The 22,483-nt window shown below is 37.5% G+C and overlaps 1 long non-coding RNA gene across 2 annotated transcripts in view; it reads right to left on the bottom strand.

The window, feature by feature from the left end:
- The window catches only part of LOC106999127 (uncharacterized), a 318,273-nt gene that overhangs the window by 71,761 nt on the left and 224,029 nt on the right, over window positions 1–22,483 (bottom strand). The gene's annotated exons all lie outside the window — the stretch shown is intronic.

Raw genomic sequence — 22,483 nt, 5'->3', positions numbered from 1 at the left:
AAATCCCTGACCAGTACTGCCCATAACTGTCATTGTGGTTAAAAAAAAAAATAAAAGAATGGCAGGGGGGAATTGCCATAGGGATTAAATAAAGAGATAAAGATTAAATATACTGTGGTACACTGGATTTGATGATCAGATAAGAAAAGGACATGCTGAATTCTGAATAAAGTCTAATAATTATAATGTTCCTATGTAAATTTCTTAATTTTCACACATGTACCATGCTTAGGTAAGGTGTCAGCATTAGGGGAAATTAAATGGAGAGTACACAGGAATTCTATGTACTATCTTTGCAATTTTCAATAAATCTAAAATTATTCCAAAATTAAAAGATTTTTAAAATATCTGCCAAGCATGACTCTATAATATCTGAGTGGGATTTTATATAATAAAAATGCTAATACTTTATTAAAGCATATGAACATATACACACACCAGATATTGCACAGAAAGAAATGTTATTTTTTGGAAGAGGCTGCTTATACTCTAAAGTTACTTTTACACTTCTAGAAATGTTCACTACAGTGTATTGTTTAAAACTAACACGCGTGTTTGTTCATGTGCTGATATGCTCCTTAAAGTCTACATAATGAGATACAATTCTTGTTGTTTTTTTTTTTAAACCTTGCTGGGATTGCATGCAGGGATAGAGATGCCTTTAAGAATGTTTCACAGATGCTTCAAATCATTCATTTCTCATAAACATATGGGGTCTATTCTTCCGTCACTGTGCGTAATTCCTATTGACACTAATGGGAACTGTGCATGCATTTCACTATAATTTGTCCCCAAACAAACTGAAAATCATCACTGTTGAGATGAGAAGCAAAGCAGCAACCAGAGGTACTGATTTCCTAAAACTCAGATTCTAGAATCTCTTCTCTCAAAATTCCAGTTATAGAAAGTTAATCTGTCATGATTTCAACATCATAAACTATAATAAGTCAAAGTATAATACTTACAGATATTTTATTTGTAGGGCACGGTATCTTCCTAAATAAATTACCTTTATTCAACTACAACAGAAATAGCTCAATATTTTGGAGCATAACTGAAGAAAAATGTCAGCGCTACAAAAATAGCTATAAGGTACTACTTGGTAAGAGTAAGTCTTATATATTTTGAAGATTTCCATTCACATCTCTATAAATTGCTCATTTTTTCAAATGTCTTTTTAAGAAATCATTTCCCTATTTTTAAACATTAAATGTAGATTTTTTTTTCTATTTAAAATTTAAGATTATAACATGTATCCACCAAGGAGGAGAATCTTAAGGAGATTTGTTCACTGTTCCGTGGTCCCATTTCCACATCAGAAAACATAACAAAGTTCCTACTTGTGTATCTCAGCAGTGTCATTCTGGCCAGGTTCCAAGATGTAGAGGGTTGCTTCAGATCTCAGTGGGAGGCAGCCATTATGTGTTTGGGGGAAGCCATTTGAAGCTGGCAGGTGAGCCAATTCTATCACCGAGGAGAAAGTACTGCTAGTAAAGTCACCTTGTGACAAGTGTCTCCCTGCTGTGGGTTAACTTCCAGAAAGAAGGTTTAGAGAACACATAACAGTTCACAACAAGGAAATCAAACAAAATAAATTGGGCATAATTTGACACTGTTAAAATAAGAAGTGTCACTGGTGCTGCTATGAAGTGGGAGTTATGAAGAGCTTCTGCAGAGATTAAACATTTAGTTAGACAATAAAATAGCTTGCTGGTCAAGCCAAAGACATTATTCTTAACGCTTAAACTGATGGAAACTAGTGAATAAGTCTTTTTGACAAGCAGGGCTGCCAGAGAGTAGCAACTGGGTCTTAAGAAGCATGCATGTGTTTATGTAATTGGTAAGTCCCAAGCAGAGATAAATAGCAACATTATAAAAGATAAAAAATAGAAGATGGTGTTTTAAAAAAAAATTTCCAACAAATTGCAGAGAACTGGCCAGAAAAATTATTGTACAGAAACATGATTTTCTTTTCCAAATCCGCCTGGATCTTGGTAGACTAAAGAGAAATATTTCCACATTATAGTTTTTCTCATACCAAAATACGGTCACTCAATTTTCAAACAAATACTTCCTCAGCATGTTCTGAAATGGTTTAAACTCTATGTAAGGAATGCCTAGTGGAAAGAGGATGGAACTAATATGAAATAGTTCAAACAGAAATATTGGCAGAAATTAGCAAAAAGCAATAGCCATAAAATATAGTGAAAGCATATGCAGTGTTTTTTTTTCCACCTCTGTTCATCCCTCTCCCATTTAGTAACAAAAAACATATTCTGTATATGCTTTTATTTACAGGTGCCCAGTATTCGCATTCAGGTTTTTACTCCACCAGTGCATACCTACTTGGGACAAAACCTTATGCCTCACCTTTTAACTTTATTTATTAAATTCTAGTTTACCTATTAGAATTCTAATAGAAATTACTATTAGAAAGAAAGCTATTACATTAAATGAATTCACACTAACATATGAATCACTACCCTTGTAAATTGTTTGCTATCTAATACAGTGTTTCTCAAAGTATGGTCTCTGGATCCATGTACCATGCTAAACACTCAGATTTCTGAGCCCACTGGATGAATCAGAAATGCTACCTATCAACTCATTTCCCCTAGGTGATTGCTATGGCACAAAACTTGGAAAATCAATGACATAAGGAATCAATGTCAAAGAAAACACTGATAACTCCAAAGGCTGGCCTCTAGAATTTCAAGAGTAATTTGGGGGAGGTATTTTGTGAAAAAGATCTTTGGCACTTTTCAGATCATACCAGATCTTGAGTATGTATGGCCTTGGGTCTGGGTGAGATAGACAATGTTATTAATAAACTATGGCTAGCATAACTCCTTCGGCACAGATTGTGAATGGTCCTTGAAATCAAAGAAGAAGAGTAAACCAAGATTTACATTTGTCCTGATTATTTAGCTTGTAGATTTATAACACTGATTTTCAAATGCATATCGAATAAAGAAAATCATAGCCTTTTGCCACATAGTGATACCATAAGATACAATAAAAATTACTCATATTTTATTTTCTTTGACATGCAAAGAAAATGTGAACAAGAGCAAAGTATGCTCTATAAATATAACTTCAATTATCAAAATAAGAACTCTAAGGTTATGATTTGGCCAACTGAGATGATGTTTTCCCAAATGCATTTTTTCAGGCATTTGTCCATGCTTTCTCCTCTACCTTGCTAAATGCTGCCTATCTATGGAGAATCCTGCTTGAATGCCTTTTCCTTGTCTTGAACCTTCAGCTTAGATTCATCCTCCAAATTCTCATAGCATTCGATCATGACTATAAAGATACGTAGTACTTTCTAACTTGTATTCACATTATATGTGTGTATGTATACATATTGTTATATGTGTACATATACATGAATATACACATGTGTAATATACTTATTCACATATACACACATATATATGTGTATTAGTCCTTTTTTACACTGTTATAAATAAATACCCAAGACTGGGTAATTTGTGAAGAAAAGAGGTTTAATTGGCTCAGTTCTGCATGGCTGTGGAGGCCTCAGGAAACTTACAATCATGTCAGAAGCGGAAGAAGCATGTCTTACATAGCAGCTGGCAAGAGAGAGCAAGCAAGAGCAGGGAAAAAAACTGTCTTATGAAACCACCATATCTCTTGAGAAACTCACTATCACGAGAACAGCATGGGGGAAACTACCCTCATGATCCAATCACCTCCCAACTGGTCCCTCCCTCGACATGTGGGGATTATGGAGATTACAATTCAAGATGAGATTTGGGTGGGGACACAGAGCCAAACCATATTAATATGTAAATACAAATATTAGTATAAATATATTTTTAAATCTTCCATATTTGAACATGAGCTGCTGAAGTGAGGGATTCGGCTACACTAGATGAATTAGATACGGTAAAATGAAGCACATTCTAAACTATGCCTAAGGAAGGAAGTGAGGGGGAATAGGGAGAGAGGGAGGAAAAGAAGAAGGGAGAGAGAATTCTCACCAGAAAGGCTGCAAGGATTTTAAAAGTTTATTAGTGCAATCTTTGCTTTTAAGCCAACTACCTATTAAATGAGGAAGGTGGGCTTCTATGCATTTCTTCCTTTCTCACTTTTTAGGCATTTGGCCATACTGCCTGTATTCATCTCTCTGAATGCAATAACTTACTCTATGTAGAATATTTTTTTCTTCCAAGCTATATCTTTCTTTCTAATTTCATTTTCCATATACACAACTAAACATCTCTACCTGATTACCCCAAGAGAATGAGAAATGCATATTTAATTCATCCAACTTTTACGGGGCACCTACTATATGCTAGATCCTCTTCTGAGCATTGGAGATGTAGCAGTGGATGAAACAGAAGGAGCTCTGTGTTGCATCACAGAGCTTACATATTTGTATGATGAAATTCACATAGTAAAAAATGTGATGAAGAATTAATTCAGAAAGAGAGTAGAGGCTGCTTGGGGAAGAGGATTTGCTAATTTTGCTAATGCAAGGAGGTGACTTTTCAGCTGACGCTTGAATAGAGGAAACAAGGCAAGTGGGCTACAGGAGGGAAGTCCATTTCATTCAGACAGAAAACAATAAAGACAAAGGTCCTAAGGAGACACCTGGAAAGACAGTGTAGCTGGAGAGGATGAGTGAGGAGGAGAGTTAGAGAGGTATCCAGGGAGACCATGTGGAAGTTTAGAAGCCATGCTCAGGACTTTGGATTTTATTCCTTAATTGGAAGCCACTGGAGGGTGTGAGCCAGGGTGTGACATGATGTGGCTTATGATTCAAAAAAAGCATTCTGCCCACTGCAGGTGCAGGGCATGTGGAGAAGCAGGGAGACTTGTAGTCTATTGCAATGAACCTGAGGAGAGATGACTTGGGTGAAGCAGTAGCAGCAAATAGTAAGATGAAGCATATAATTTGGAGGTAAAGCCAATAAAATGTACTCATAGATTGGATATGGAGAGCAAGAGAGAAATCTAAGAGCTGGATAAATAAACAGCTAGATAAATAACACAGGGAACACTAGAAAAAGATCAAATTGGTGGGCAAGCAGTTTTTAAAGTTTTTTGTTTTGAATATATAAAATGTGATATTAAATACCTAGGTGCAATATTAGATAGGCAGTTATATATGATTCTAGAATTCAGGGGAAATGTCAGAGCTAAATAAATATGGTAATCATATTAATATAAATGGAATTAACAGCCATGTAACTATGGGAGACAACTTAGGAAGTGAGAATACCTAGAAAAAGAAAAGAACCAAAGAAAGAGCCAGAAACTCATAATTCTGACACACAACCCTCTCCTTCTTCTATAATTCCCATTTATCCTTCAAGTCTCAAATAGTAGCTTTTCTAGCAAGGCTTCTCTACTCTCTCTTCTCCTATATCATCCTGTACAGACCTTTGCAATAGTGCAAATGACACATATGGGTGGGGTTTTTTTTTTAGCATGCTAGCAGACTGGAAACTTCTTGACCTTAGGACTGTCATTTGTTTTTTTGTTTTGTTTTTTGTTTTTTGTTTTCTGATTTTTGGTGTTTTTTGAGATGGAGTCTCGCTCTGTCGCCCAGGCTGGAGTGCAGTGGTACGATCTCAGCTCACTGCAAGCTCTGCCTCCTGGGTTCATGCCATTCTCCCACTTCAGCCTCCTGAGTAGCTGGGACTACAGGCGTGTGCTGCCACGTCCAGATAATTTTTTTGTTGTTGTTGTTGTTTTTTTTTTAGTAGAGATGGGGTTTCACTGTGTTGGCCAGGATGGCCTCAATCTCCCAACCTTGTGATCCGCCTGCCTCGGCCTCCCAAAGTGCTGGGATTACTGGCGTGAGCCACCGTGCCCGGCCAGGTCTGTCTTAATTATTATTATATCCCCACTAAGTCCTTTGTTAGCCAAAATGAATGAATGAGCATTTGCTACCCCCATTAATTAAATGTGTGTGTGTGTGTAATTTAAAGATTCACTAGTGTGAAGCAGAATCCTTTACCTATTTTCTTTTAGCTTTGTTCAAAAACAGCAAAGAATTTCTCACATTATAAACTCATAGATGAATAACATTCCAATGAGGTACATATAATTTTTTAATAGCGCACAAAGCCCCTAAAGGAAGAATTAAAAATAAATCTGTAAAGATGTCCTAGTACCCAACAGTTATTTTTCCTGATCCTCTCCCTCCTCCTACCCTCCACCCTCATGTAGGCCCGTGTCTGTTGTTCCCCTCTATGTGTCCATGTGTTCTTATTATTTGGTTCCCACTTAAAAGTGAGAATATGCAGTACTTGTTTTTCTGTTCCTATGTTAGCTTGTTTTAAAAAAATAAAAAAGAAAAAAGAAAAAAAAGAAAAAGATGTCCCATCAGAAATCCAAAACAAATTTGGCTAAATATTTTGGCAAGGATTCTAAGCACAATGAGTGGTTATAGTTATAGGCAATGAGAGCAAAAAATCGTAGAGACCACACCTTGAAGCACTTTAAAAAATTGATAACAATTTGATCTGTATTTTCCCTTCTTTTTCTATGATTAAAATTGTCTGCTTTATTTTTCCACTATTATGGAAACAAAGTAAGTGTGTAGAATTGTCCTTTTTTAGGAGAAACTATAAATGTAATAATTTACACAAAGCCTTCTCTAAAATCAATACATTTTATCCTAGGACTATTTTAAATCTAAAATTGATATTGTGAGGCACTGATTTATATAAAGCTTGAAATCTGCTGTTAACAGACATATAAGAGAAGAAGTGAATATTCCTGGCATACAACAGCAGATTGAAGGAAAATGGGAGAATAGTGTCTGACTTCTCCTATGTTCAGTAGGAGACTGAAAGCCTCATTTGAAGTCTTGGGGAAGTTGTTAAGACTATAAGGACAAGTAATGAAATGTCTTTAGACAGTGTGGTGATGAAATTTTAAGAGACAAACATAAACAGATAACTTTCCAAATAAACATTAATCCATTAGGGTAATTGTTACTCAATTATTGCCAAATATTACAAAAACAAAAATAGATGGACAGCTTTCTTGCCTTTCCTTCCACCACTTGCCTTCTTCTAGTCATCCTCTGACACATCAAAGCTACAGCCCTTCCCATTCCAAGCCCCACTGCCCACATTAAAGTTGAATAACTTCAGAGTGGTGAGAGGAGTAAGTCATAAGCATCTGCCTTGGACTGTGTGATTCTCTCACAAGGTCACTGCTGCATAGTCAGTTTATCTTAAAACAATAATATATTTTCAAATGTTTGTAGGTGTTCTTGAAAAGATAGTTCCATAGTCAAAGGGTAAAAAATACTGAAGTGAGCAAAGTTAAACAGGTTGGCTTATTTATTATATGATAAGATATTAATTCTTATAATATCTAAGATATTTTGAGCATTTCCTGTGTACCTGGAACTATGCTAAATGCTTTACATAAAATATTTTATTTAATCTTCACAACAATCTAGGAAGGTAGATACTACTATTCTCCCTATTTTATAGTTGAGGAAACCAAGGGTAGAACTGTCTTAATTATTAGTTTGATAGGTTAAGTAGCTTGCCTAGTTTTGGGGAGGGCTAAGGTTCAAACTAGGATTATTTAACTCCAAAGCCAAGCAATACATTTAATCAGTTTGATATATAGTCTCCCTGCAGGATTTTATCAGAGCATTTAATAGGCGAGTGTGATTGTGAATTTCCAAGAGGGAGATGCAATAAACAGCATTTCCCACTTATTAGATTCTAACCTGCCTTTTTTCTACAGAATCCTGAGCCACCTGCAGAACACTGTTTCCTATTCTACCCCTAAAGTGAGGATAGAATTTCTCTTTTTCTCTCTCATTCTTTTTTGTTCTTCTCTTTTCAAGAACAGTTCTACAGTTGTGCATTTTATACTCCTTTAGGACCTAATTCCCAATTAAAGAAAGACTTCTCCCTGCCTCCAAAACCAAAATATTCATATTTCTTAATATCTTAGTCTTGGGATAATATGCCTTGTGCCTCTGACTCCTTCTTGGAGTAGCAGAAGCTTCTCATGAAGCTTTTATTATTTTTCCATGGCCCGAGGGCCCAAGAGAAGTCAGGAACTTCACCTTTTATCATTAGTTAACATTTCCTGTGTCTATGTCAAGTCTTCTGTGGGGACAGATACTGTCTTTCAGTACATTTCATAATGTTTACCAGTGCACTGCACACAGTAGGCATTCAAGGGTAATGAGGGAGATGACTTCTTGGGTCGTTTCCAGAACTAGGGAATCTATGTTCATATTTGAAATATAATTTATTTTTCATGCATTCTATCTCAAACACATTTCATTTTGAATGCAAACCAAATACATCAGTGTTTAGTTATGCTTTAATTGGCCAGCTTTCCAAATACCCAAAGAAAGCAGGAGAAAGCTCTCCAGTAGCTAACTGTGATCATATTAAACTCCAGAAGTAGAAGTTTTACTGAAATTTGCTATTTCATTTCCTCTTATTTCCTACAATTTATTGGAACTGACACATATGGGTATTCATGTTCTTCTTACACAAATTTTAGTGCAAGTAACTACAGTGTGTTTTCTACATTTGTCACCCCTTTAAACTCAATCTTCTGAAAATCCATTAATGAAAAGCTGGCTAGACAGAAACTTAACAGGGTTCCTTTTCTTATCCCACTACACATGTGCCTCTTAAAATAGATCTTTATGTAGGCCTAATTGGTAATGCACATGCAGATGCATAGTTAGTTGCCCAATTGCCCAAGCAACCAGGTCGCAATGGGTGTAGATGTATTTTTCTTAGGATATCTGCTGGCAAATAGCTTCCGTGATTTAGCCTGTGGAAAACGAGCTCTGTTTTGCTTAATGTTTTAGGTTAGGGAGTGGCTGGCAGCATTCTGTGAAAAAGTGACACTTTCAACACTGTAAGTGATTTACTGACTTTATTTAACAATATCTAAACCATTTTAACCAACAGTATCATATAGCTTGGCACATTATACCACTACAGATCTTCCGGAAAGGATGAAATGGCCAAATATTTACATGCATTCCGTTTTCTTTACATATTTGTATTTCTACCATTTTGAAAATTAGAATATAAACATTCTGTTTAAAAATCTGTTCTCCCCCACATACTACATATTCAAAGAGCAAACACACTTTTTCCCTTTGATGTGTGTGTGTGTGTATATACATATATATGTAGGTGTATCTGGGTTTCCATACACTAATATCTATGTCCGCCTAATAGCCCCAACCCTTTGTTTCATGATGTGGAGCAAAATTACAAAATCTGCTGTCCCTGTAATTACATTGCCCTTTGTCATCTCTTAAAAAAAAAGAAAAAAGAGAAAAAAAAGGTTGTGTTCAAATTTTCCCCCTGTTTTATTTGCACCCTATTAACAACTGTTACTGGAGCTTTAATTATGCCCCGGTGATTGCGGAGTTGTGGCTGACTTGTGTCATTTTCCTCCCAGGGGATGCTTTATAATTACCAGCATCCATCGTGGCTGCCTGTAAGCTGATGCTTTTTTATTACCAGTTCAATAATCACTGCATCCTTGCGAACATCTGCTCTGCAAGCCATGCATCGGGGGTCCCAGCGCCTGTCACTTGATGTTCCCTCACCACCGTGACCTTGGTGCCCTCGCCTTCGGTTTATATCTAATTTGTTTACCAGAGGCTCTGTCCAGAAAGTCTCCCAGGAATGCAATTAATACACTAGATTTGCAAACAAAAGAAAATTTTGCCCTTTCTCTCCTTTCTCTTTTTCCAGATTATTGTCTTACTCTTAGATTCCATAATTCCTATTCCTAGGAGAATGGATCCGTTTAAGACTTGCCAGAACAGAGAGAATGAGACATGAGTTTATTTGGGAGCTATCCTCCTGCTTGTATTGAAAGTAAGTAGATGTTTTCATTGGTAATTTTACCCCTGAAAATATAGGATGGTGACTAGTGAGTTACAAGAGGAAATTTTATGTTGTATATTTATATTGAAGTATATTTTATACTTCATTCACGTGAAGGAGAGGACAACTCGTTTATCCCCATTCTGATTGTATTTTCTTCCTGACCTTATCTCATCGTTTTCTTTCTTATCTTAAATAAGCCTTGCTGCTCTTTGTTTTGTGGAATAATTCCTTTCTCTGCAACCATTCTCCCTGTTTGGGGCCTTTTGGGTTCCTTCTTCTGTCTTTTCCTTCTTGCTTGTCTCCTTACTTTATCAAAATAATAGAAGTCAAAGATAAAAATGGGTAAAAACAACACATCTCAGGCATAGCTTCTGGTCCTCCTGATGGTGCTTCTCCCATCTGATGCACTATTTATTACTAATACAGCTAATCTGGGCACTGCTTACTAATCCTGGCTAGGTCTGATTTCTTTAAATAAAAACTAAAGTTTCAAAGTTTTAGTTATTTTCATAAGTATATCAAAAACTGTGCTGCTATATTTGGGGCAGACAACAGAACATTGACCAAATCTATGCAGTCATCTGACATGCACACATGGCCCCAGCCTTTCACGTTTGTAGGTAAGTAAGTGACATTGCAGACCTGGTGAGACTGTTTCGTGTATGTCCAATATAATGCATGTATTTGCTGAACCACCTAAATCATAGTAATTCCTAAAATCTCAGAAGTAGAAACAGCATAGGTTAAACCTGCCGCAAAGTCAGGGAGAAGGAACGCTGTCTATGCTGCCTCTGCCACTGCCCTAGATGAGCATTGAAGAGAAGGCTCAACCTCGTTCTCTGTACCCATAGGACCTAGTGTTCTACTTAGTCCATAGTGTTCACTGACTAAATGTTCCTTCAGTGATTGGATTACTTACTTGTAGATGAAATTCTATTGTAGTCATTAACATAATATACCACTTAGTCCCAATCTGGGATGAAAAATAACGACATGTGCACGCGCGCGCGCGCACACACATACACACACACACAAAGACCATTCCATAAGACCTTGAGACTACTGGTCAAGACCATCATTCAAATCCATGTTTGAGGCACCCCTCAGACACAGAGTTTAGTTGAACTTCTACAGAGAAACAGAAACTAATTGCACTACCAGGAGATGAAAACAAGGCCGACTGCATAAGAACAAGTACTAAGTAGGACTCTCTTATTCTCTTACCTCCCACATGACCAAATCTCCACTCAAGAGTCTGAATAATGCTTCTATTGACTGCAACTAAGAGCTACATTTACAGGGCGTACAAGCAGACAGAGTCATGCTGCCTAAACCTGGCCCAGCTCACCAACTAGCTTAGTGATGAGATCTAATATCTAATCTAGTATCTAATGGAACTGTGAAATATCCGCCCTGAGTTGCTAGTGTAAGACCTGGATTTGAACTTCAGGACCTAGGAGATAAAGTGGAGACAACTACAAGGCAAGTAAAAAAGAGAATGAGCATGGAGAAAAAAGAAAGGAATGGAGGGAAGAAGCAAGAGAAGGAAAGAGCAAGAAAGGGAGGAAGGCGGGTGGGCCAGACACAGCCAACAAAATCCATAGTTGGAAGATTAATTCACTACAGATAAAATGAACATAGTAGCATAATCTACAAAGTTCTTTTCCAAAAAAGATTATGGTTAGGACTCAAAGAATTTTTGAAAAACTAACGCCAATCCCAAATGTTTAAAAAGAAATCATAAAAGAAAATAAAAGATATCATAAAAGAAAACAAAAGTAAACAACGTTAAGTGGATGTGAAAAAGAAACAATTAGAAATCCAGAAAATGGAAAACGATATAAAATAATTGAAATTTTAAATCTCACAAATTAAACTTTAAACTTCACATTGTTAAGTATAGAATGAGTAAGTTGGAGGGTGGGCTGCCCCTGGCATGGGAGCCGGCCTGGGCTCGCTTCTCCAGCACCACCTGGAGGCTCAGCTTGGTGCAGATGACATTCAGCTTCAGGCCGCCCTTGAGATTGGCCACCATGGCGGGCTTGCCTGCAGGCGGGTCTGTGCACCGGGCGCCCTCAGCTGCAGGGATGGAGGAGGGCATGGAGGTCAGAGGCGTGCAAGCCCAAGCACAACCCACCCTCCTGAACATCCCTGCATCCCCCAAGCCGCAGGCCTCCCCCGTCGACTACAGCTCCATCAAACTGCCCTGAGACTGCCTGGCACATGTCTGACTGAAAAATTGCTCCAGCATGCAGCACCAAAAGATTAATAAATTAAATAATATGAAATAGTAGTTGAGACAACAAAATTAATTTATGAGGATCCAATGTACATTTAATATAAATTCAAGCAAAAGAAATTAGTGGAATGGTAGAGAAATGAAATTTTAAAAGGTAATGCTAGAAAATATTCCAAGTTTGAAGACAGACAGGTGCAGTACAGTTAAAAACATCAAGGGTTGGAAAACTAAACTGTCTATAATACTGTATTTTTCAAAATTAACATTATTTTGAAGAGTTCTAAAATGTTCCAACAATAGAAAAGTCATGAATAATAAATGCGAAATTGCTTATGTAACCCTTCTAGTCCATCACTGAATATACTTTACATGTGTTCAATTTTATTTTTTCCTTTTTAAAAACTTTTTCTTACCATTTAATTTGTTGAATTGTCTTTACGACGCCACTTTTTAAAGAGAACATGAAAGTCATTTGAAAGTAGAGACCCACTTTAGATACTTATCCCAATTTTCAATGTATTTAGCATAGAACTTTGTTGGTGTTGCAAACTTTAAATCCCAGAGAGTCTGCAACACATACTGACATTTAAGACAACAAAATACAAGGCAAAACAAATTTTCACAGCTACAGTCTATGATGGAGATAGACCAGAAAATTGGTCACTCTTACTGCCAAATAATATTATTTGCTAAAGCTCTTAAGATGCTTCCAATGTATGTGCAACATCCTCATGAAATTTTTATGGAGAGAAAACTAGCTAGCAGGGATTAATATTTGTATCTATTTTTTAATGAGGTCATAAAACTTAGTTAACACAAGTATAAACCATAAATCAACATACGTGGGTTGAGGGAATCCTAAATTATAGAAAGTGATTAGTTCCTCAGCAATTAGCATTTTATTTCAGCGCAGTTGAAGGTCTAGGGATTTGTTGTGATGTTGTTGCCTACCCATGAAGGCAGACAAGCAGCATAATTACCTTCTGCCCCAGGACATGGAGTAAGGGAAGATGGACAGAAAGAGGGACAGGACAAGCCAGCAGCATCTATTCTGGTGTCAGTATGTGAATGTATAGCTGAAACAAGTGATGGACTTGTCCTGTACCTTAAAGTTAGGATATGAAGCCATATCAACAGCTGACATCAACCATAAGTGGGATCCAATATTCCTTCACTTCAGCCCTTAATGCCTTCCCCCAGCCTTCCCTACTGTGCTACTGCTACTACTACTATAGATTCCTGACTGCTTCTGATCGCCATAGCACTCTCTCTGCTTCCTTTCTTTGTTCTCCAATTTAGTGTTCTGCCTGCCTTTGCAGGACTGCTGGATGTACATTGCAGTCCTCAGGATCCCTTGCCTCTGAGTAAACCCATGAGGAGTGCTGCCATCAGTTATGTCAAGCCCAATGCCAAAAGAGGGCTCAATTTCCTCAAGTGAAACTAAGGTCAGAGCAGAAAGGGACCAGAGAATGCCCCAATTGCAGTGTGGTAGAGAAAGCTATTCACAGGGAGGGGTACTGGGAAAGTTGTTGGACACTGGTTGCTGCTGACCACAGTACCCTGTCAGAAGCAGGTGCTGGAGAAGCAGCCCATGTCACAGAGCATGGCACTGGAGAAGCTGCCTTGAGATAAAGGCAGAACTGGCTAGATAATTGCAGGGCCTAGTTCAAGATAGTGACAGCAGAGCACTAAGCAATCATAGGGCCTTGAGCAACTGCACAGGCTGCATGCCCACGAAGGTGGTCCTGGGTGTAGAAATTGGGTGCTGGAGAAGACACTTGTGCTATAGGAACCAAATGCTTGAGATGCCATCTTTGCCATAGGGGTCTGCCCATAGAAGCAAACAGGAACCAGGAAGGAAAATTCCTTCCTCCTGCAGTGTCTTCCTGGTGCCCTCAATAAACACAGCTTATCATGGTGCAAGCAAGAAAAGGAAAAATAGTTAAAATGCTCACCTATATTTTGAAGATCAGTTAGTAATAAGTGAATTTGGAACTGAGGGACAATTCATTGATAACTGGCACAAGTAGCTAAGGCCAGTGGCACCAAAATGTGGTAAAATTCTTGGCTCATATCAAACTCAAATTCACAAATTTAACCTCACAAACATTTCTCTATTCAATTTTTGCTGAGAAGGAAAAAAATACATTTAAAAACATTAATTGGTTCATTCTGGTTTCCATCTAGGCGTAGTCAAAATATTACTAAGGCTCTAACACACAGTTTTCTTGACCAGAACAAATACAGCCTTAGGTCCAATTGTCTAATCCTTCAATTAGTCTAAATAAGCATACCTAGACTATGAAGTTCTGCCAACTTAATGTCCTGCCCTTTATTCACCAGATGCATTTCTATCTCTAATAGTTTTCTGGTTTTAAAATAAGAGAAAAAACGTTGAGTCACTCATTCTGTGGTTGTTAGTTGGCTCAAAACATTTCACTGAAACACAGGATTAGGTTGCATTTGACAGACAAACCCATTAGGTCTTTGCCTGCCCTGGGCACATTGTTGGCTTCTAGTTCTGTTACCTGATTGGCAAGTGATTGAAACTGATTGACGGATGTGGCAGTGAAAACCCCAGCACATTAAACCCAGAATGTGTGGTTTTACAAAATGCATCACTTAGACTAAGCAAAGGGATTCACCACAGGCTGACTGTGATCAGTCAGAAAGGGTGCTGCCCTCACTGCTAGCACAATGGCTCCCTGCATCATGACACTTGGAATGTACAGACTGTAAAGGAGAGGCTGGCAGTGAAGCTGGTCAGGCCTTAGCCTGGTGTATGCTACCAAGGCACAGGGAGGGGGCCACAGTCATGCAGCTTCTGCCCAGGGAACCTGCCTCATGCTGCACTATTTACAACGTTGATGAGGGTCTAGGGAGAACAGGGAGATGAAAAAACTTCTGGAATCTCTTTCCTCTTAATCTTCATCCCTGAGAGCAGTACATGGCAGGGGTGCCCTAAACCTGTTCCCTTTCTTCTGCCTCTCCTTTTATACTTCACAGTGTACCTTAAACTCCATAAAGGCAGAGGGCAGAGATGCACTATTTTGCTTCCTCGGTGTGTTTTCAGATGCTGAAACAGCACTTTGCACTGTGATATGGTGCTATACATAGCACTTTTTAAACCTTGGGCCTTAAAATGCTGCTTCCATGAGGACAGGAATTTTCATCTGTTTTGTTTGCTGCTACATCCCCAGCACCTAGGACTGACACTCCTGTGAACTTTAGTAATCCCCTTTCCCTGTCCCCCTTTCTTAAGGACACTTTCTTTTGGACATGACAGTATGGGGTTGCCTGCCCGGTCCCCTCCCTTTTATTTCCCATTGGATCTACATTGGTACCTCCAATCCCTCAATATCTTTATGAGGCGCTCATGAGCTCATTCCATGACAATGGTTGTTTAGTTCAGAAGTAGCCAATCAGAGTCCTCCTCTGATATATTTCAGTCTGTTACTGAAAGATATATTTAATCCATTCTGGTGGTGGAAGCAGTGAAGAGATAAAATTTAGGATTTGTCTGTAGCTGCATTGCCTCACAAGAAAGAAGTAGTACCACCTGGACTGAGAAAATAAAGTCTATACAGAAGAGGTGGAATGAGAAGATTGAGTGACAGAGTCCTCGCGGTTTACAATTGTACCTGAAACCCGCCGCATCTCTGGCTTTTCTGTGGGTTCAATCTTCAATTCTTCCTGGGTTTCCATTAATAAGTAGATCCTCTTTCACTCAAGCAGCTCAAAGTTTAACTACAAGAGTCAGACACTCTTTTGCCCTCCAAGATCTATTTCCACACAGCAGGCAGGGTGGCATTTTTTAAACATCTCTCCACTTTATTAGAATTCTCTGATGGTTTTCCACTGCATCTGAAGTAAAATCCAAACTCCTTAAGATGGCTAACAAAGCCTCTGCCTTCTTCTTTAACCCCACCCTGCTCCACTCTCCCTTTTCCCCCTGTCCTCTCTAAATTCCTTAATCAGGTCTTTGCATAAGCTGGCCCCTTTTCTGGGAATAGCCTTTCCTCCATCTTCACTTGCCTCAGTCTTTCTTTTCACTCAAAGTTCAGCTCAAGTGCTGCTCCCTCAGAAAGACCTTTCCTCATTCACCTGACATAAATGGCCACTCAACCACTCTGTATTTCCACACATCCTTTCATTTTTGATAACAGAGAATTATCTTCCAGGTGGTATTTTTCTTATTTACTCATTCTTTATTTCCTTTCCATCCCCAGTCTCCACAAGAACAGGGACTTCATGTGTCTCGTTCACCTGCATGTCCCCAATGCCTAGAACTGTGCCTAGCACATAGTTAGTGTTCAATCATTCTGTCCTGGATGAGTAAATTGATAACACACTTTGTCATCCTAATACCAGCTGTTCACCAGGCTTCAAATGAGGAGGAGTGTAGCTCCTCATAAACAACAAAAGGTTTGGGGCCCTATTCATGCTACTAAAGTGCTTTCATAAAAATACTTCACCTTAAAACCACAGTACATAGGACACTCTCTTTGGCATTCCATCCAGTAGAAGGATGCAGGGTAATTATATTGTAACTACAAACCTGACTGCATACCTTAGTTGGCTGGGAATTACATATTAGAGATGTGAACATGAATAAGACATCATCCTACTTATTCCAAAGGACTGCTCAATTAAGACTGACATAAAGAGGTATGTAAAATAAAATAGGTTATTTTTACTAAGCCCTTACTACATGCCAGGCACAAGGGTTGACATGTGTCAACTTGTTTAGGCCTCATGAAACCCTATGAGGTAGGTACTGGCCAAGGTCTCAGGCCCAGTTAGTAGGAGCTCCAGGATACAAATACAGGCAGTCTACTCCATGCTCTCGACATTATTCCACACCATCTATATATGCTCTGAGTACACCAGAACCATCAATGACATTTGGGCAACACGAAAAGGGCTGTTATTTAATTATTTGATTTGGTAATTCCATGTAGCCCACAGCTGCATATGTAAGGGCTAGCTGAGATCTTAAATATGTTAAGTAAGTAGTGAAAGTCCCTGGAATAAGGATAATTTTCTTTTCAAAAACTGTAAATATTAATGATAGATACCATGCAGCCAGACATGGGGCATTGGGGGAGTAAGGGTACTTCTTCATTCCCATTCTCATTATTCCATTTCAGCTCATGAATAACTGGATGGAGTTTGTGGTCTTCTTTCCAAATCAATGAAATGATTTTCAAGTTAGAAGGGTAATTCAAATTTACTGTCCATATATCCATGTCATTTCTACCCCTCCTCTAAACCTGATATATATGATTATTTAGGAATGCTTCAAGTTTAAAGCCAGTGTCTACATGATGAATATGCAGGTCCTCAATCAAACACTCTGATTAATGATAATGTGATCATTTGTCAATGTTAAGTTATCAACATTCACAGAAGGCCAAGCATGCTGCTCTCCACCCACAACCCCAATCAAAGCTGGCTGGGTCTCCACCCACAAGAAAAACATCAGCCCTTTAACACAGCATGTCAAATCACCTGCTGATGAGTCAAAGGAATAAGAAAAATTGTATGTGTGTTTGTGCTTAAGTGCTGCCTTATTAAAAATGGTTTCCTTTGTTTCTGTATATTGAGGGAACACTCACTTATGGAGAGCAGTTCAATGTGTTGATAAGAAACTAATTTTTGAAAATACTATTGTTGTTCATTTCTCCTTTAAGAAACTGATATTTTTGCCCAATAATGTATTTTTGAGCTTTAGTAGCTCAATAAAAAGGAGTCCTTCCTTTTGCATCTACAGCAAGAATCTAGAAAAAAAGAAAAATACAGACCATAGCTTTTCTGTATGCACCAGTAATTAAGGTGAAGGCAAAGTTGGTCAAATATATCTCTTTGGTGGAGAATGTAATTTTACCATATCACCACTGACTATGCTAAGTAATTTTCTGAGAACAATTATAATTCATTTTACTTTACTTGACCTCAGTAAATACTGCTTTGAAATTAAAAACTACGGCCAGGCATGGTGGCTCATGCCTGTAATCCTAGCACTTTGGGAGGCCGAGGCAGGCAGACCACAAGGTCAGGAGATTGAGACCATCCTGGCAAACTTGATGAAACCCTGTCTCTACTAAAAATACAAAAATTAGCTGGGCATGGGGGTGCACACCTGTAATCCCAGCTACTTGGGAGGCTGAGGAAGGAGAATCGCTGGAACCTGGGAGGCAGAGGTTACAGTGAACCGAGATCACACCATTGCACTCCAGCCTGGCGACAGCAAAACTCCATCAAAAAAAAAAAAAAAAAAAAACTACATATCACTATAATGACTTCATTACACACCTCTGAAATATCTGAGGACAATAAATTCAACAGTATTGCTCAAGTACAAAGATGGAAAGCAAATGATACAGGTTTGATGCATAAATGGCCACTCAACCACCCTGTATTTCCATACATTCTTTGGACAAGTTAGTTTCTTTATTGAGCCTCAGTTTCTTCACCTGTAAAATGATTTGGATACCTAACACGTGGTCCTTGTAAGTTGTACATAAACATTTATGTAAATCACAGACCATAGTCAAGACTAGCAGATACCCCATAAACATTATAGTAACTATTATTCTTATAATTAATGATTTGTACTATTATTATAATAATTTATATTCCTTGTGAGAAACCAAAGGATTGTATCACAGGCAACAAAGATTATTTCAAGTTGAACTTCAGTGTGGTCTTTGAAAATTAGGCATTTTTCTCAGCAACAGTCTTATCTATTCTTATTCTTAAACATATTAAATATTCAAATTACACTGCCCAATTGTAATATATTCTTACTACTGAAACACATACATAAATGTAAGCAGAATTAATATTTAGTTTATGAAAAGAAGAGGGCTATTAAGTAAATATCACTTAAGCAAACTTACACAACTTTTATTTTTCCACCGCTTTCCATGACTTTTCTATAGGAAATAAGTCTCACAAGTAATTAAGTTGAAACACTGAGATGAGGAACAGTGTTTTCATACTTAGCAGTATCTTCTTGGCTATGGCACCCCCTCCTTATTTACTTGCCTTTCTCTCCTATCTTCCTTATCTTGATTTTTTTCCAGGCCGTAAGAATGTCTGCAATTAATAGCGACCTTCTAACATGCATCTAAAATGTCTAGAATTTACTTTTCTAACCTTCACTTGGTCTAACTTTTTACAAATCAGCAGAATTGGGATGTGTCCATACCTGTTTTTAGTTTCTCATGTCTTCTAATAATCTTAGCATAATGACTAGGAAACTGGGCTTCAAGGCCATAGTGTCAGGGTTCAAATCCCAGCTCGGCCACTTGCTGTTTATCCTTACACAAGAGACTTCATACTGTAGACCAGGGATATCTCATCTCTAAGTGAAAATTATAACATTAATACCTATCCAAAAATGTTGTTATGAAGACTAAAAGAGTTAATCTGTCTGCTTAGTGGCTGCCACATAAGAATTACTCAATGAATGTTTGCCGTTATTGTAACAGTGCCTACTTTTTTTAGCTTAAGATATTTTTCAGGCACAACAAAATGGTTTTATGATCTTAATTAGTGCTACCCTTTTTTCCCAACTTAATGGCTGTAAATTTCTATAAAACTTGTCTACTTAAAATATAGTCTTAAAAGTTTATGGTATTTGCTATGACCAATATTTTTCAACTAGTGAATATCCAGCATCAACTTAGCAGACTAATTCTACTTCGACACTTTTTTTAAACCATGTTTTATTTAACTAATCAATATTATTTATTATGGTTTATTAGCACATCAAATGCATGATTCTTAACCTTGGTAAGGAGAAAAGTGATATGCTTATAACTTACTTTGTCCTACATAGTTAACTGTTAGCAGCAGAAATACCTTTAGCTGACTTAATTGGAGAGAAGTAAGCCACAAATGAAAGGGAAATATTTACAATCTAGAATGTTGCCCTTGTCATTTCTTCAATTACTTCCACCTTTAGAAATGTATCATGGAAATAGAAATTTTAAATTACCTATGAGGGCCGTCAAAATAAGTTCTGTTAGTTTATCGAGTTTTAAAAAGTCTTTGTAACCATAAAAAAAGATTTGAAGCATCTTTATGAGGTCTGAGATGCAATGTTTAGAGCTAACAAACTAGACACTTGGGTAAAGTCTAACCATCCAAAACTTCTGTGAGACTTATGAAATCTGCATAACATAGGAAGACCATCTGCATTCCTGTCATGGAAGTTCCCACTGAGTGTCGTTCAAACACCAGTAAGAGTTTCTTACGATTCTCAAATGGTTTATAAAGTATCATCACATGCAGTTTCTTTCGTATCAGGAGACCAACTTTGCCTGTCTTACCTTTCATCCTAGCATAAACCAGGTCTCTTACAAATCATTATTTGAGATGGTCATCTATCAGCCTTGAAGTCTTTCTTCCAGCTTGGGTAGCCACTCTAGTTAGGGTTTGTGCCTTTCATTGGCGTGGTACTTTACTGACTACTTTTGTACATAAGAAGATATCTGGATTCTATTAAATTCTCATGGTTTACTAATTAACTTCTGTTCATTCTTCTTGCATTCTTTTTTTGGGTTGTATAAATAATTTCTATTATTTTTATTCATCACCACAAAATGACATGACCTGCTCCTTTCTACAGGCCTGCTGTGTTTCTCAAAATAGAAAATGAATCTATAAAGGAGATATACTTCTCCCTATTAATGGCAGCTTTTCACTTAAGCACCAAATTCTCAGAGGAAACAGAACATGTGTTTCCCCAAACAAAACAAAACAAATCTCATTAATAAAGAATATTTTTATCTATGAAAAAGAAAGGCAGAGGTTTCAGAAGATCAGTAACTTCTGACATTAAAAATCATAGTATCACAAAGACAAAAGCAATGGCATCATTTTCATTTCAATGATGTGTTTCTTTCCCAAGTAAAAAATGAGACAATTGAAAATGCAACTTTTGTTTATTTGAAATGCATTAAGGAATGAAAGTTTACTCAAAACTTGTAATTTTATTTATTTTTATGAGCAGAGAAGAGCAGACTCTTCACCAATACACTTTTTTTAATCAGGTTAAAAGCAAACTTCCTTGAAATTGTAGTATCATTAACCCTTTACAACAAGTTGTCAAGGTTTTAAAGTCTAGGGAGATTTTTGCTTTGTAGCAGGAATATTAGGTAAGTAAAAAGACATATTTACTAACGAGAAAAAGTTATAATCAGCATTCCTGCTGCTCTCACTCGCTTTCCCACTTGTTCTTTCTTCACTAAAAATCCAATGTTATTTACAGTGGACTTTGGTTTGAAATTCATGCAAATAATGCCATGTTTCCACCGTCTGTCAAAGGTAAATAGGCAAACTGCTCCTGAGTCACAAGACTGGTTTTTGCCAAATTTATTAAAAGACTTTATGTTCAATTTTCTAAGAGATTGTCAGTACTTCCTATTTACAGGAATTTCCTTTCCCAGAAACCAGGCTCGAAAACACTTTCAAGCCAAGTTTTACCTAACATCATTGGTGACTGGTCTAGGACAGACCCACAGTCTGTCCCGTGCTTGAGGATCACCATGAAAGACAATTCACACTAGGATTAATTTTGCCTTTACTCTGGCTCATAACTGAACCAGTAAGGAAGTACCGGAAAGGATATATAAACTAAGAAGATGAGCAAATGTACACAGCTCCCCAGTGCCTCTCTAGCTCCTCACAGACATGTCCCTAAAGTTCAGTGATCAACATGGACCCCAGATAGTGAGAAACTGCCAAAAATGAGAAACCGATGCCCAGGGACTCAATTCCCTTTCTACAAGTGGTCACATCCACACATGGTAAAGTGACCACGGTCTACTTGACCTCCATGTAAGGACTTCTTGCATAATTGCATCTTTCTTATTCTATTATACCTGTGTTGGCAGGCCTATATATATATATAATCTGGCTTAATAAAGACAGATATACATCCACTTCTGCATTCAACCTATCGTAAGTTGTTTTGGTTGCAGTACACGAAGAAAATCCAGCAGCACACAGATACGTAAATGGAAAAGGAAAGAAAAATATAGTCACCTTTTCAGATAATTATTCTTCTTTGACAGTAATACATCAACAATTGGTAGTTTCTTAAAGGTTGGTGGCATGAAATCTGAAACATATCAATGAACTTTTCATATTCTGTTACATTAAAATCCACTGGTGTATCTTACATTTACGTGAATCTTTTATCCATGCATAATTTTGTAATATTAGAAACTGTTCATTTAGAAAATATTGCTTTACCAAATAATACAGATCTTCCAAATGTTGATATATTTTTGTACAATATCAAAAATCATATTTGACTATGTAACCACCGATCTCATAAGACAGTATGTAA

The sequence above is a fragment of the Macaca mulatta genome, chromosome 7 (genome assembly GCF_049350105.2).
Source record: "Macaca mulatta isolate MMU2019108-1 chromosome 7, T2T-MMU8v2.0, whole genome shotgun sequence".
NCBI classification, from domain to species: domain Eukaryota; kingdom Metazoa; phylum Chordata; class Mammalia; order Primates; family Cercopithecidae; genus Macaca; species Macaca mulatta.
This window is presented reverse-complemented; position numbering and strand designations above follow the sequence as displayed.